This window comes from Schistocerca gregaria, chromosome 4 (genome assembly GCF_023897955.1).
Source record: "Schistocerca gregaria isolate iqSchGreg1 chromosome 4, iqSchGreg1.2, whole genome shotgun sequence".
In the NCBI taxonomy this organism is placed as follows: domain Eukaryota; kingdom Metazoa; phylum Arthropoda; class Insecta; order Orthoptera; family Acrididae; genus Schistocerca; species Schistocerca gregaria.
The window spans coordinates 2,398,259-2,415,016 of NC_064923.1; positions in this window are offsets into that span (position 1 = coordinate 2,398,259).

Below are 16,758 nucleotides of genomic sequence, written 5' to 3' on the forward strand. Positions count from 1 at the left end.
GTAATGTGTAGTCTATCAGAGTGTTGATGAAACACAGTAATTGCATCGGGATTGAATACAACAGTCACCATGCGCACTCTCCTCCATGGGAGTAATGTCTCTAACAGTCTACGCTTTGATCGTTCCCTGGAAGACCAGTAGTAGTTTCCGATGCAGATCTGGTGGCATTCTGTAATCTGTGGACTATCAGAGTGTTGATGAAACACTGAAATTTCATCGGGATTGAATACAACAGTCTCCATGCGCACTTTCCTCCACGGGAGTTATGTCTCTAACAGTCTACGCTTTGATCGTTCCCCGGAAGACCAGTAGTAGTTTCCGATGCACATCTGGTGGCATTATGTAATCTGTGGACTATCAGAGTGTTGATGCAACACAGAAATTGCATCGGGATTGAATACAACAGTCACCATGCGCACTTTCCTCCACGGGAGGTATGTCTCAAACAGTCTACGCTTTGATCGTTCCCTGGAAGACCAGTAGTAGTCTCCGATGCATATCTGGAGGCATTCTGTAATCTGTGGACTATCAGAGTGCTGATGAAACACAGCAATTGCTTCGGGATTGAATACAACAGTCATCATGCGCACATTCCTCCATAAAAGTAGTGTCTCAAACAGTCTACGCTTTGATCGTTCCCTGGAAGTCCAGTAGTAGTTTCCGATCCACACCACGTGGCATTCTGTAATCTGTGGACTATCAGAGTTTTGATGAAACACAGTAATTGCATTGGTATTGAATACAACAGTCACCATCCGCACTTTCCTCCATGGGAGTAATGTCTGAAACAGTCTACGCTTCCATCGTTCCCTGGAAGACCAGTAGTAGTTTCCGATCCACATCTCTTGGAATTCTGTAATCTGTGGACTATCAGAGTGTTAATGAAACACAGAAAATGCATCGGGATTGAATACAACAGTCACCATGCGCACTTCCCTCCATGGGAGTAATGTCTCAAAGAGTTTACGCTTTGATCGTTCCCTGGAAGACCAGTACCAGTTTCCGATGCACATCTGGAGGCATTCTGTAATATGTAGACTATCAGAGTGTTGATGAAACACAGAAATTGCATCGGGATTGAATACAACAGTCACCATGAGCACATTCCTCCATATAAGTAATGTCTCAAACAGTCTACGCTTTGATCGTTCCCTGGAAGACCAGCAGTAGTTTCCGATGCACATCTGGTTCAATTCTGTAATCTGTGGACTATCAGAGTGTTGATGAAACACAGAAATTGCATTGGGATTGAATACAACAGTCACCACCCGCACTTTCCTCCATGGGAGTAATGTCTGAAACAGTCTACGCTTTGATCGTTCCCTGGAAGACCAGTAGTAGTTTCCGATGCACATCTGGTCGCATCCTGTAATGTGTAGTCTATCAGAGTGTTGATGAAACACAGTAATTGCATCGGGATTGAATACAACAGTCACCATGCGCTCTCTCCTCCATGGGAGTAATGTCTCTAACAGTCTACGCTTTGATCGTTCCCTGGAAGACCAGTAGTAGTTTCCGATGCAGATCTGGTGGCATTCTGTAATCTGTGGACTATCAGAGTGTTGATGAAACACTGAAATTGCATCGGGATTGAATACAACAGTCTCCATGCGCACTTTCCTCCACGGGAGTTATGTCTCTAACAGTCTACGCTTTGATCGTTCCCCGGAAGACCAGTAGTAGTTTCCGATGCACATCTGGTGGCATTATGTAATCTGTGGACTATCAGAGTGTTGATGCAACACAGAAATTGCATCGGGATTGAATACAACAGTCACCATGCGCACTTTCCTCCACGGGAGGTATGTCTCAAACAGTCTACGCTTTGATCGTTCCCTGGAAGACCAGTAGTAGTCTCCGATGCATATCTGGAGGCGTTCTGTAATCTGTGGACTATCAGAGTGCTGATGAAACACAGCAATTGCTTCGGGATTGAATACAACAGTCATCATGCGCACATTCCTCCATAAAAGTAGTGTCTCAAACAGTCTACGCTTTGATCGTTCCCTGGAAGTCCAGTAGTAGTTCCCGATGCACATCTGGTGGCATTCTGTAACCTGTGGACTATCAGAGTTTTGATGAAACACAGTAATTGCATTGGTATTGAATACAACAGTCACCATCCGCACTTTCCTCCATGGGAGTAATGTCTGAAACAGTCTACGCTTCCATCGTTCCCTGGAAGACCAGTAGTAGTTTCCGACCCACATCTCTTGGGATTCTGTAATCTGTGGACTATCAGAGTGTTGATGAAACACAGAAAATGCATCGGGATTGAATACAACAGTCACCATGCGCACTTCCCTCCATGGGAGTAATGTCTCAAAGAGTTTACGCTTTGATCGTTCCCTGGAAGACCAGTACTAGTTTCCGATGCATATCTGGAGGCATTCTGTAATATGTAGACTATCAGAGTGTTGATGAAACACAGAAATTGCATCGGGATTGAATACAACAATCACCATGCGCACATTCCTCCATAAAAGTAATGTCTCAAACAGTCTACGCTTTGATCGTTCCCTGGAAGACCAGCAGTAGTTTCCAATGCACATCTGGTGGCATTCTGTAATCTGTGGACTATCAGAGTGTTGATGAAACACAGAAATTGCATTGGGATAGAATACAACAGTCACCATCCGCACTTTCCTCCATGGGAGTAATGTCTGAAACAGTCTACGCTTTCATCGTTCCCTGGAAGACCAGTAGTAGTTTCCGATCCACACCACGTGGCATTCTGTAATCCGTAGACAGTCAGAGTGTTGATGAAACACAGAAAATGCATCGGGATTGAATACAACAGTCACCATGCGCACTTTCCTCCATGGGAGTAATGTCTCAACGAGTTTACGCTTTGATCGTTCCCTGGAAGACCAGTAGCAGTTTCCAATGCACATCTGGAGGCATTCTGAAATCTGTGGACTATCAGAGTGTTGATGAAACACAGAAATTGCATCGATATTGAATACAACAGTCACCATGCGCACATTCCTCCATAAAAATATGTCTCAAGCCGTCTACGCTTTGATCGTTCCCTGGAAGACCAGTATTAGTTCCCGATGCACATCTGGAGGCATTCTGTAATCTGTGGACCATCAGAGTGTTGATGAAACACAGAAATTGCATCGGGATTGAATACAAAAGTCACCATGCGCACTTTCCTCCATGGGAGTAATGTCTTAAACAGTCTACGCTTTGATCGTTCCCTGGAAGACCAGTAGTAGTTTCCGATGCACATCTGGTGGCATTATGTAATCTGTGGACTATCAGAGTGTTGATGAAACACAGAAATTGCATCGGGATTGAATACAACAGTCACCATGCGCACTTTCCTCCATGGCAGTAATGTCTCAAAGTGTTTACGATTTGATCGATCCCTGGAAGACCAGTAGTAGTTTCCGATGCACATCTGGAGGCATTCTGTTATCTATGTTCTATCAGAGTGTTGATGAAACACAGAAATTGCATCGGGATTGAATACAACAGTCACCATGCGCACTCTCCTGTACGGGAGTAATGTCTCAAACAATTTACGCTTTGATCGTTCCCTGGAAGACCAGTAGTAGTTTCCGATGCACATCTGGTCGCATCCTGTAATGTGTAGTCTATCAGAGTGTTGATGAAACACAGTAATTGCATCGGGATTGAATACAACAGTCACCATGCGCACTCTCCTCCACGGGAGTAATGTCTCAAACAGTCTACTCTTTGATCGTTCCCTGGAAGACCAGTAGTAGTTTCCGATGCAGATCTGGTGGCATTCTGTAATCTGTGGACTATCAGAGTGTTGATGAAACACTGAAATTGCATCGGGATTGAATACAACAGTCTCCATGCGCACTTTCCTCCACGGGAGTTATGTCTCTAACAATCTACGCTTTGATCGTTCTCCGGAAGACCAGTAGTAGTTTCCGATGCACATCTGGTGGCATTATGTAATCTGTGGACTATCAGAGTGTTGATGCAACACAGAAATTGCATTGGGATTGAATACAACAGTCACCATGCGCACTTTCCTCCACGGGAGGTATGTCTCAAACAGTCTACGCTTTGATCGTTCCCTGGAAGTCCAGTAGTAGTTCCCGATGCACATCTGGTGGCATTCTGTAATCTGTGGACTATCAGAGTTTTGATGAAACACAGTAATTGCATTGGTATTGAATACAACAGTCACCATCCGCACTTTCCTCCATGGGAGTAATGTCTGAAACAGTCTACGCTTCCATCGTTCCCTGGAAGACCAGTAGTAGTTTCCGATCCACATCTCTTGGCATTCTGTAATCTGTGGACTATCAGAGTGTTAATGAAACACAGAAAATGCATCGGGATTGAATACAACAGTCACCATGCGCACTTCCCTCCATGGGAGTAATGTCTCAAAGAGTTTACGCTTTGATCGTTCCCTGGAAGACCAGTACCAGTTTCCGATGCACATCTGGAGGCATTCTGTAATATGTAGACTATCCGAGTGTTGATGAAACACAGAAATTGCATCGGGATTGAATACAACAGTCACCATTAGCACATTCCTCCATATAAGTAATGTCTCAAACAGTCTACGCTTTGATCGTTCCCTGGAAGACCAGCAGTAGTTTCCGATGCACATCTGGTTCAATTCTGTAATCTGTGGACTATCAGAGTGTTGATGAAACACAGAAATTGCATTGGGATTGAATACAACAGTCACCACCCGCACTTTCCTCCATGGGAGTAATGTCTGAAACAGTCTACGCTTTCATCGTTCCCTGGAAGACCAGTAGTAGTTTCCGATCCACACCTCGTGGCATTCTGTAATCTGTGGACTGTCAGAGTGTTGATGAAACACAGAAAATGCATCGGGATTGAATACAACAGTCACCATGCGCACTTTCCTCCATGGGAGTAATGTCTCAACGAGTTTACGCTTTGATCGTTCCCTGGAAGACCAGTAGCAGTTTCCGATGCACATCTGGAGGCATTCTGTTATCTATGGACTATCAGAGTGTTGATGAAACACAGAAATTGCATCGGGATTCAATACAACAGTCACCATGCGCACTTTCCTGTACGGGAGTAATGTCTCAAACAATCTACGCTTTGATCGTTCCCTGGAAGACCAGTAGTAGTTTCCGATGCACATCTGGTCGCATCCTGTAATGTGTAGACTATCAGAGTGTTGATGAAACACAGTAATTGCATCGGGATTGAATACAACAGTCACCATGCGCACTTTCCTCCATGGGAGTAATGTCTGAAACAGTCTACGCTTCCATCGTTCCCTGGAAGACCAGTAGTAGTTTCCGATCCACATCTCTTGGCATTCTGTAATCTGTGGACTATCAGAGTGTTGATGAAACACAGAAAATGCATCTGGATTGAATACAACAGTCACCATGCGCACTTTCCTCCATGGGAGTAATGTCTCAACGTGTTTACGCTTTGTTCGTTCCCTGCAAGACCAGTAGCAGTTTCCGATGCACATCCGGAGGCATTCTGAAATCTGTGGACTATCAGAGTGTTGATGAAACACAGAAATTGCATCGATATTGAATACAACAGTCACCATGCGCACTTTCCTCTATGGGAGTAATGTCTCTAACAGTCTACGCTTTGATCGTTCCCTTGAAGACCAGTAGTAGTTTTCGATGCACATCTGGTGGCATTATGTAATGTTTGGACTATCCGAGTGTTGATGAAACACAGAAATTGCATCGGGATAGAATACAACAGTCACCATGCGCACTTTCCTACACGGGAGGTATGTCCCAAACAGTCTACGCTTTGATCGTTCCCTGGAAGACCAGTAGTAGTCTCCGATGCATATCTGGAGGCATTCTGTAATCTGTGGACTATCGGAGTGCTGATGAAACACAGAAATTGCTTCGGGATTGAATACAACAGTCATCATGCGCACATTCCTCCATAAAAGTAGTGTTTCAAACAGTCTGCGCTTTGATCGTTCCCTGGAAGACCAGTAGTAGTTTCCGATGCATATCTGGTAACATTCTGTAATCTGTGGACTATCAGTGTTTTGATGAAACACAGAAATTGCATTGGGATTGAATACAACAGACACCATCCGCACTTTCCTCCATGGGAGTAATGTCTGAAACAGTCTACGCTTCCGTCGTTCCCTGGAAGACCAGTAGTAGTTTCCGACCCACATCTCTTGGCATTCTGTAATCTGTGGACTATCAGAGTGTTGATGAAACACAGAAAATGCATCGGGATTGAATACAACAGTCACCATGCGCACTTCTCTCCATGGGAGTAATGTCTCAAAGAGTTTACGCTTTGATCGTTCCCTGGAAGACCAGTACCAGTTTCCGATGCACATCTGGAGGCATTCTGTAATATGTAGACTATCAGAGTGTTGATGAAACACAGAAATTGCATCGGGATTGAATACAACAGACACCATGCGCAGTTTCCTCCATGGGAGGTATGTCTCAAACAGTCTACGATTTGATCGTTCCCTGGAAGACCAGTAGTAGCCTCCGACGCATATCTTTAGGCATTCTGTAATCTGTGGACTATCAGAGTGCTGATGAAACACAGAAATTTCTTCGGGATTGAATACAACAGTCATCATGCGCACATTCCTCAATAAAAGTAGTATCTCAAACAGTCTGCGCTTTGATCGTTCCCTGGAAGACCAGTAGTAGTTTCCGATGCACATCTGGTGGCATTCTGTAATCTGTGGACTATCAGTGTTTTGATGAAACACAGAAATTGCTTTGGGATTGAATACAACAGTCACCATCCGCACTTTACTCCATGGGAGTAATGTCTGAAACAGTCTACGCTTCCATCGTTCCCTGGAAGACCAGTAGTAGTTTCCGATCCACATCTCTTGGCATTCTGTAATCTGTGGACTATCAGAGTGTTGATGAAACACAGAAAATGCATCGGGACTGAATACAACAGTCACCATGCGCACTTCCCTCCATGGGAGTAATGTCTCAAAGAGTTTACGCTTTGATCGTTCCCTGGAAGACCAGTACTAGTTTCCGATGCATATCTGGAGGCATTCTGCAATATGTAGACTATCAGACTGTTGATGATACACAGAAATTGCATCGGGATTGAATACAACAGTCACCATGCGCACATTCCTCCATAAAATTAATGTCTCAAACAGTCTACGCTTTGATCGTTCCCTGGAAGACCAGCAGTAGTTTCCAATGCACATCTGGTGGCATTCTGTAATCTGTGGACTATCAGAATGTTGATGAAACACAGAAATTGCATTGGGATAGAATACAACAGTCACCATCCGCACTTTCCTCCATGGGAGTAATGTCTGAAACAGTCTACGATTTCATCGTTCCCTGGAAGACCAGTAGTAGTTTCCGATCCACACCACGTGGCATTCTGTAATCTGTGGACTGTCAGAGTGTTGATGAAACACAGAAAATGCATCGGGATTGAATACAACAGTCACCATGCGCACTTTCCTCCATGGGAGTAATGTCTCAACGAGTTTACGCTTTGATCGTTCCCTGGAAGACCAGTAGCAGTTTCCAATGCACATCCGGAGGCATTCTGAAATCTGTGGACTATCAGAGTGTTGATGAAACACAGAAATTGCATCGATAATGAATACAACAGTCACCATGCGCACATTCCTCCATAAAAGTATTGTCTCAAGCAGTCTACGCTTTGATCGTTCCCTGGAAGACCAGTATTAGTTCCCGATGCACATCTGGGGGCATTCTGTAATCTGTGGACCATCAGAGTGTTGATGAAACACAGAAATTGCATCGGGATTGAATACAAAAGTCACCATGCGCACTTTCCTCCATGGGAGTAATGTCTTAAACAGTCTACGCATTGATCGTTCCCTGGAAGACCAGTAGTAGTTTCCGATGCACATCTGGAGGCATTCTGTAATCTGTGGACTATCAGAATGTTGATGAAACACAGAAATTGCATCGGGATTGAATACAACAGTCACCATGCGCACTTTCCTCCATGGCAGTAATGTCTCAAAGTGTTTACGCTTTGATCGATCCCTGGAAGACCAGTAGTAGTTTCCGATGCACATCTGGAGGCATTCTGATATCTATGGACTATCAGAGTGTTGATGAAACACAGAAATTGCATCGGGATTGAATACAACAGTCACCATGCGCACTTTCCTGTACGGGAGTAATGTCTCAAACAATTTACGCTTTCATCGTTCCCTGAAAGACCAGTAGTAGTTTCCGATGCACATCTGGTCGCATCCTGTAATGTGTAGTCTATCAGAGTGTTGATGAAACACAGTAATTGCATCGGGATTGAATACAACAGTCACCATGCGCACTTTCCCCCATGGGAGTATGTCTCTAACAGTATACGCTTTGATCGTTCCCTGGAAGACCAGTAGTAGTTTCCGATGCACATCTGGTGGCATTCTGTAATCTGTGGACTATCAGAGTTTTGATGAAACACAGAAATTGCATCGGGATTGAATACAACAGTCTCCATGCGCACTTTCCTCCACGGGAGTTATGTCTCTAACAGTCTACGCTTTGATCGTTCCCTGGAAGACCAGTAGTAGTTTCCGATGCACATCTGGTGGCATTATGTAATCTGTGGACTATCAGAGTGTTGATGAAACACAGAAATTGCATCGGGATTGAATACAACAGTCACCATGCGCACTTTCCTCCACGGGAGATATGTCTCTAACAGTCTACGCTTTGATCGTTCCCTGGAAGACCAATAGTAGTCTCCGATGCATATCTGGAGGCATTCTGTAATCTGTGGACTATCAGAGTGCTGATGAAACACAGTAATTGCTTCGGGATTGAATACAACAGTCATCATGCGCACATTCCTCCATAAAAGTAGTGTCTCAAACAGTCTACGCTTTGATCGTTCCCTGTAAGACCAGCAGTAGTTTCCGATGCACATCTGGTGGCATTCTGTAATCTGTGGACTATCAGAGTTTTGATGAAACACAGTAATTGCATTGGTATTGAATACAACAGTCACCATCCGCACTTTTCTCCATGGGAGTAATGTCTGAAACAGTCTACGTTTCCATCGTTCCCTGGAAGACCAGTAGTAGTTTCAGATCCACATCTCTTGGCATTCTGTAATCTGTGGACTATCAGTGTGTTGATGAAACACAGAAAATGCATCGGGATTGAATACAACAGTCACCATGCGCACTTCCCTCCATGGGAGTAATGTCTCAAAGAGTTTACGCTTTGTTCGTTCCCTGGAAGACCAGTACTAGTTTCCGATGCATATCTGGAGGCATTCTGTAATATGTAGACTATCAGAGTGTTGATGAAACACAGAAATTGCATCGGGATTGAATACAACAGTCACCATGCGCACATTCCTCCATAAAAGTAATGTCTCAAACAGTCTACGCTTTGATCGTTCCCTGGAAGACCAGCAGTAGTTTCCAATGCACATCTTGTGGCATTCTGTAATCTGTGGACTATCAGAGTGTTGATGAAACACAGAAATTGCATTGGGATAGAATACAACAGTCACCATCCGCACTTTCCTCCATGGGAGTAATGTCTGAAACAGTCTACGCTTTCATCGTTCCCTGGAAGACCAGTAGTAGTTTCCGATCCACACCACGTGGCATTCTGTAATCTGTGGACAGTCAGAGTGTTGATGAAACACAGAAAATGCATCGGGATTGAATACAACAGTCACCATGCGCACTTTCCTCCATGGGAGTAATGTCTCAACGAGTTTACGCTTTGATCGTTCCCTGGAAGACCAGTAGCAGTTTCCAATGCACATCCGGAGGCATTCTGAAATCTGTGGTCCATCAGAGTGTTGATGAAACACAGAAATTGCATCGATATTGAATACAACAGTCACCATGCGCACATTCCTCCATAAAAATATGTCTCAAGCAGTCTACGCTTTGATCGTTTCCCTGGAAGACCAGTATTACTTCCCGATGCACATCTGCAGGCATTCTGTAATCTGTGGACCATCAGAGTGTTGATGAAACACAGAAATTGCATTGGGATTGAATACAAAAGTCACCATGCGCACTTTCCTCCATGGGAGTAATGTCTTAAACAGTCTATGCTTTGATCGTTCCCTGGAAGACCAGTAGTAGTTTCCGATGCACATCTGGAGGCATTCTGTAACCTGCGGACTATCAGAATGTTGATGAAACACAGAAATTGCATCGGGATTGAATACAACAGTCACCATGCGCACTTTCCTGTACGGGAGTAATGTCTCAAACAATTTACGCTTTGATCGTTCCCTGGAAGACCAGTAGTAGTTTCCGATGCACATCTGGTCGCATCCTGTAATGTGTAGTCTATCAGAGTGTTGATGAAACACAGTAATTGCATCGGGATTGAATACAACAGTCACCATGCGCACCTTCCTCCATGGGAGTAATGTCTCTAACAGTCTACGCTTTGATCGTTCCCTGGAAGACCAGTAGTAGTTTCCGATGCACATCTGGTGGCATTATGTAATCTGTGGACTATCAGAGTGTTGATGCAACACAGAAATTGCATCGGGATTGAATACAACAGTCACCATGCGCTCTTTCCTCCACGGGAGGTATGTCTCAAACAGTCTACGCTTTGATCGTTCCCTGGAAGACCAGTAGTAGTCTCCGATGCATATCTGGAGGCATTCTGTAATCTGTGGACTATCAGAGTGCTGATGAAACACAGCAATTGCTTCGGGATTGAATACAACAGTCATCATGCGCACATTCCTCCATAAAAGTAGTGTCTCAAAGAGTCTACGCTTTGATCGTTCCCTCGAAGACCAGTAGTAGTTTCCGATGCACATCTGGTGGCATTCTGTAATCTGTGGACTATCAGAGTTTTGATGAAACACAGAAATTGCATCGGGATTGAATACAACAGTCACCATCCGCACTTTCCTCCATGGGAGTAATGACTGAAACAGTCTACGCTTCCATCGTTCCCTGGAAGACCAGTAGTAGTTTCCGATCCACATCTCTTGGCATTCTGTAATCTGTGGACTATCAGAGTGTTGATGAAACACAGAAAATGCATCGGGATTGAATACAACATTCACCATGCGCACTTCCCTCCATGGGAGTAATGTCTCAAAGAGTTTACGCTTTGATCGTTCCCTGGAAGACCAGTACCAGTTTCCGATGCACATCTGGAGGCATTCTGTAATATGTAGACTATCAGAGTGTTGATGAAACACAGAAATTGCATCGGGATTGAATACAACAGTCACCATGAGCACATTCCTCCATAAAAGTAATGTCTCAAACAGTCTACGGTTTGATCGTTCCCTGGAAGACCAGCAGTAGTTTCCGATGCACATCTGGTTCAATTCTGTAATCTGTGGACTATCAAAGTGTTGATGAAACACAGAAATTGCATTGGGATTGAATACAACAGTCACCACCCGCACTTTCCTCCATGGGAGTAATGTCTGAAACAGTCTACGCTTTCATCGTTCCCTGGAAGACCAGTAGTAGTTTCCGATCCACACCTCGTGGCATTCTGTAATCTGTGGACTGTCAGAGTGTTGATGAAACACAGAAAATGCATCGGGATTGAATACAACAGTCACCATGCGCACTTTCCTCCATGGGAGTAATGTCTCAACGAGTTTACGCTTTGATCGTTCCCTGGAAGACCAGTAGCAGTTTCCGATGCACATCTGGAGGCATTCTGTTATCTATGGACTATCAGAGTGTTGATGAAACACAGAAATTGCATCGGGATTGAATACAACAGTCACCATGCGCAACTTTCCTGTACGGGAGTAATGTCTGAAACAATCTACGCTTTGATCGTTCCCTGGAAGACCAGTAGTAGTTTCCGATGCACATCTGGTCGCATCCTGTAATGTGTAGACTATCAGAGTGTTGATGAAACACAGTAATTGCATCGGGATTGAATACAACAGTCACCATGCGCACTTTCCTCCATGGGAGTAATGTCTGAAACAGTCTACGCTTCCATCGTTCCCTGGAAGACCAGTAGTAGTTTCCGATCCACATCTCTTGGCATTCTGTAATCTGTGGACTATCAGAGTGTTGATGAAACACAGAAAATGCATCTGGATTGAATACAACAGTCACCATGCGCACTTTCCTCCATGGGAGTAATGTCTCAACGTGTTTACGCTTTGTTCGTTCCCTGCAAGACCAGTAGCAGTTTCCGATGCACATCCGGAGGCATTCTGAAATCTGTGGACTATCAGAGTGTTGATGAAACACAGAAATTGCATCGATATTGAATACAACAGTCACCATGCGCACATTCCTCCATAAAAGTAATGTCTCAAGCAGTCTACGCTTTGATCGTTCCCTGGAAGACCAGTATTAGTTCCCGATGCACATCTGGAGGCATTCTGTAATCTGTGGACCATCAGAGTGTTGATGAAACACAGTAATTGCATCGGGATTGAATACAACAGTGACCATGCGCACTTTCCTCCATGGGAGTAATGTCTCTAACAGTCTACGCTTTGATCGTTCCCTTGAAGACCAGTAGTAGTTTTCGATGCACATCTGGTGGCATTATGTAATGTGTGGACTATCCGAGTGTTGATGAAACACAGAAATTGCATGGGGATAGAATACAACAGTCACCATGCGCACTTTCCAACACGGGAGGTATGTCTCAAACAGTCTACGCTTTGATCGTTCCCTGGAAAACCAGTAGTAGTCTTTGATGCATACCTGGAGGCATTCTGTAATCTGTGGACTATCAGAGTGCTGATGAAACACAGTAATTGCTTCGGGATTGAATACAACAGTCACCATGCGCACATTCCTCCATAAAAGTAATGTCTCAAACAGTCTACGATTTAATCGTTCCCTGGAAGACCAGTAGTAGTTTTCGATGCACATCTGGAGGCATTCTGTAATCTGTGGACTATCAGAATGTTGATGAAACACAGAAATTGCATCGGGATTGAATACAACAGTCACCATGCGCACTTTCCTCCATGGCAGTATTGTCTCAAAGTGTTTACGCTTTGATCCATCCCTGGAAGACCAGTAGTAGTTTCCGATGCACATCTGGAGGCATTCTGTTATCTATGGACTATCAGAGTGTTGATGAAACACAGAAATTGCATCGGGATTGAATACAACAGTCACCATGCGCACTTTCCTGTACGGGAGTAATGTCTCAAACAATTTACGATTTGATCGTTCCCTGGAAGACCAGTAGTAGTTTCCGATGCACATCTGGTCGCATCCTGTAATGTGTAGACTATCAGAGTGTTGATGAAACACAGTAATTGCATCGGGATTGAATACAACAGTCACCATGCGCACTTTCCTATATGGGAGTAATGTCTCTAACAGTCTACGCTTTGATCGTTCCCTGGAAGACCAGTAGTAGTTTCCGATGCATATCTCGTGGCACTCTGTAATCTGTGGACTATCAGAGTTTTGATGAAACACAGAAATTGCATCGGGATTGTATACAACAGTCTCCATGCGCACTTTCCTCCACGGGAGTTATGTCTCAAACAGTCTACGTTTTGATCGTCCCTTGGAAGACCAGTAGTAGTTTCCGAAGCACATCTGGTGGCATTCTCTAATCTGTGGACTGTCAGAGTGTTGATGAAACACAGAAATTGCATCGGGATTGAATACAACAGTCACCATGCGCACTTTCCTCCACGGGAAGTATGTCTCAAACAGTCTACGCTTTGATCGTTCCCTGGAAGACCAGTAGTAGTTTCCGATGCACATCTGGTGGCATTCTGTAATCTGTGGACTATCAGAGTTTTGATGAAACACAGTAATTGCATTGGTATTGAATACAACAGTCACCATCCGCACTTTCCTCCATGGGAGTAATGTCTGAAACAGTCTACGCTTCCATCGTTCCCTGGAAGACCAGTAGTAGTTTCCGATCCACATCTCTTGCCATTCTGTAATCTGTGGACTATCAGAGTGTTGATGAAACACAGAAAATGCATCGGGATTGAATACAACAGTCACCATGCGCACTTCCCTCCGTGGGAGTAATGTCTCAAAGAGTTTACGCTTTGATCGTTCCCTGGAAGACCTGTACTAGTTTCCGATGCATATCTGGAGGCATTCTGTAATATGTAGACTATCAGAGTGTTGATGAAACACAGAAATTGCATCGGGATTGAATACAACAGTCACCATGCGCACATTCCTCCATAAAAGTGATGTCTCAAACAGTCTACGCTTGATCGTTCCCTGGAAGACCAGCAGTAGTTTCCAATGCACATCTTGTGGCATTCTGTAATCTGTGGACTATCAGAGTGTTGATGAAACACAGAAATTGCATTGGGATAGAATACAACAGTCACCATCCGCACTTTCCTCCATGGGAGTAATGTCTGAAACAGTCTACGCTTTCATCGTTCCCTGGAAGACCAGTAGTAGTTTCCGATCCACACCACGTGGCATTCTGTAATCTGTGGACAGTCAAAGTGTTGATGAAACACAGAAAATGCATCGGGATTGAATACAACAGTCACCATGCGCACTTTCCTCCATGGGAGTAATGTCTCAACGAGTTTACGCTTTGATCGTTCCCTGGAAGACCAGTAGCAGTTTCCAATGCACATCCGGAGGCATTCTGAAATCTGTGGTCTATCAGAGTGTTGATGAAACACAGAAATTGCATCGATATTGAATACAACAGTCACCATTCGCACATTCCTCCATAAAAATATGTCTCAAGCAGTCTACGCTTTGATCGTTCCCTGGAAGACCAGTATTAGTTCCCGATGCACATCTGCAGGCATTCTGTAATCTGTGGACCATCAGAGTGTTGATGAAACACAGAAATTGCATCGGGATTGAATACAAAAGTCACCATGCGCACTTTCCTCCATGGGAGTAATGTCTTAAACAGTCTACGCTTTAATCGTTCCCTGGAAGACCAGTAGTAGTTTCCGATGCACATCTGGAGGCATTCTGTAATCTGTGGACTATCAGAATGTTGATGAAACACAGAAATTGCATCGGGATTGAATACAACAGTCACCATGCGCACTTTCCTCCATGGCAGTAATGTCTCAAAGTGTTTACGCTTTGATCGATCCCTGGAAGACCAGTAGTAGTTTCCGATGCACATCTGGAGGCATTCTGTTATCTATAAACTATCAGAGTGTTGATGAAACACAGAAATTGCATCGGGATTGAATACAACAGTCACCATGCGCACTTTCCTGTACGGGAGTAATGTCTCAAACAATTAACGCTTTGATCGTTCCCTGGAAGACCAGTAGTAGTTTCCGAAGCACATCTGGTCGCATCCTGTAATGTGTAGTCTATCAGAGTGTTGATGAAACACAGTAATTGCATCGGGATTGAATACAACAGTCACCATGCGCACCTTCCTCCATGGGAGTAATGTCTCTAACAGTCTACGCTTTGATCGTTCCCTGGAAGACCAGTAGTAGTTTCCGATGCACATCTGGTGGCATTCTGTAATCTGTGGACTATCAGAGTGTTGATGAAACACTGAAATTGCATCGGGATTGTATACAACAGTCTCCATGCGCACTTTCCTCCACGGGAGTTATGTCTCAAACAGTCTACGTTTTGATCGTCCCTTGGAAGACCAGTAGTAGTTTCCGAAGCACATCTGGTGGCATTCTCTAATCTGTGGACTGTCAGAGTGTTGATGAAACACAGAAATTGCATCGGGATTGAATACAACAGTCACCATGCGCACTTTCCTCCACGGGAAGTAAGTCTCAAACAGTCTACGCTTTGATCGTTCCCTGGAAGACCAGTATTAGTTCCCGATGCACATCTGGAGGCATTCTGTAATCTGTGGACCATCAGAGTGTTGATGAAACACAGTAATTGCATCGGGATTGAATAAAACAGTGACCATGCGCACTTTCCTCCATGGGAGTAATGTCTCTAACAGTCTACGCTTTGATCGTTCCCTTGAAGACCAGTAGTAGTTTTCGATGCACATCTGGTGGCATTATGTAATGTGTGGACTATCCGAGTGTTGATGAAACACAGAAATTGCATGGGGATAGAATACAACAGTCACCATGCGCACTTTCCAACACGGGAGGTATGTCTCAAACAGTCTACGCTTTGATCGTTCCCTGGAAGACCAGTAGTAGTCTTTGATGCATACCTGGAGGCATTCTGTAATCTGTGGACTATCAGAGTGCTGATGAAACACAGTAATTGCTTCGGGATTGAATACAACAGTCACCATGCGCACATTCCTCCATAAAAGTAATGTCTCAAACAGTCTACGATTTAATCGTTCCCTGGAAGACCAGTAGTAGTTTTCGATGCACATCTGGAGGCATTCTGTAATCTGTGGACTATCAGAATGTTGATGAAACACAGAAATTGCATCGGGATTGAATACAACAGTCACCATGCGCACTTTCCTCCATGGCAGTATTGTCTCAAAGTGTTTACGCTTTGATCCATCCCTGGAAGACCAGTAGTAGTTTCCGATGCACATCTGGAGGCATTCTGTTATCTATGGACTATCAGAGTGTTGATGAAACACAGAAATTGCATCGGGATTGAATACAACAGTCACCATGCGCACTTTCCTGTACGGGAGTAATGTCTCAAACAATTTACGATTTGATCGTTCCCTGGAAGACCAGTAGTAGTTTCCGATGCACATCTGGTCGCATCCTGTAATGTGTAGACTATCAGAGTGTTGATGAAACACAGTAATTGCATCGGGATTGAATACAACAGTCACCATGCGCACTTTCCTATATGGGAGTAATGTCTCTAACAGTCTACGCTTTGATCGTTCCCTGGAAGACCAGTAGTAGCTTCCGATGCATATCTGGTGGCACTCTGTA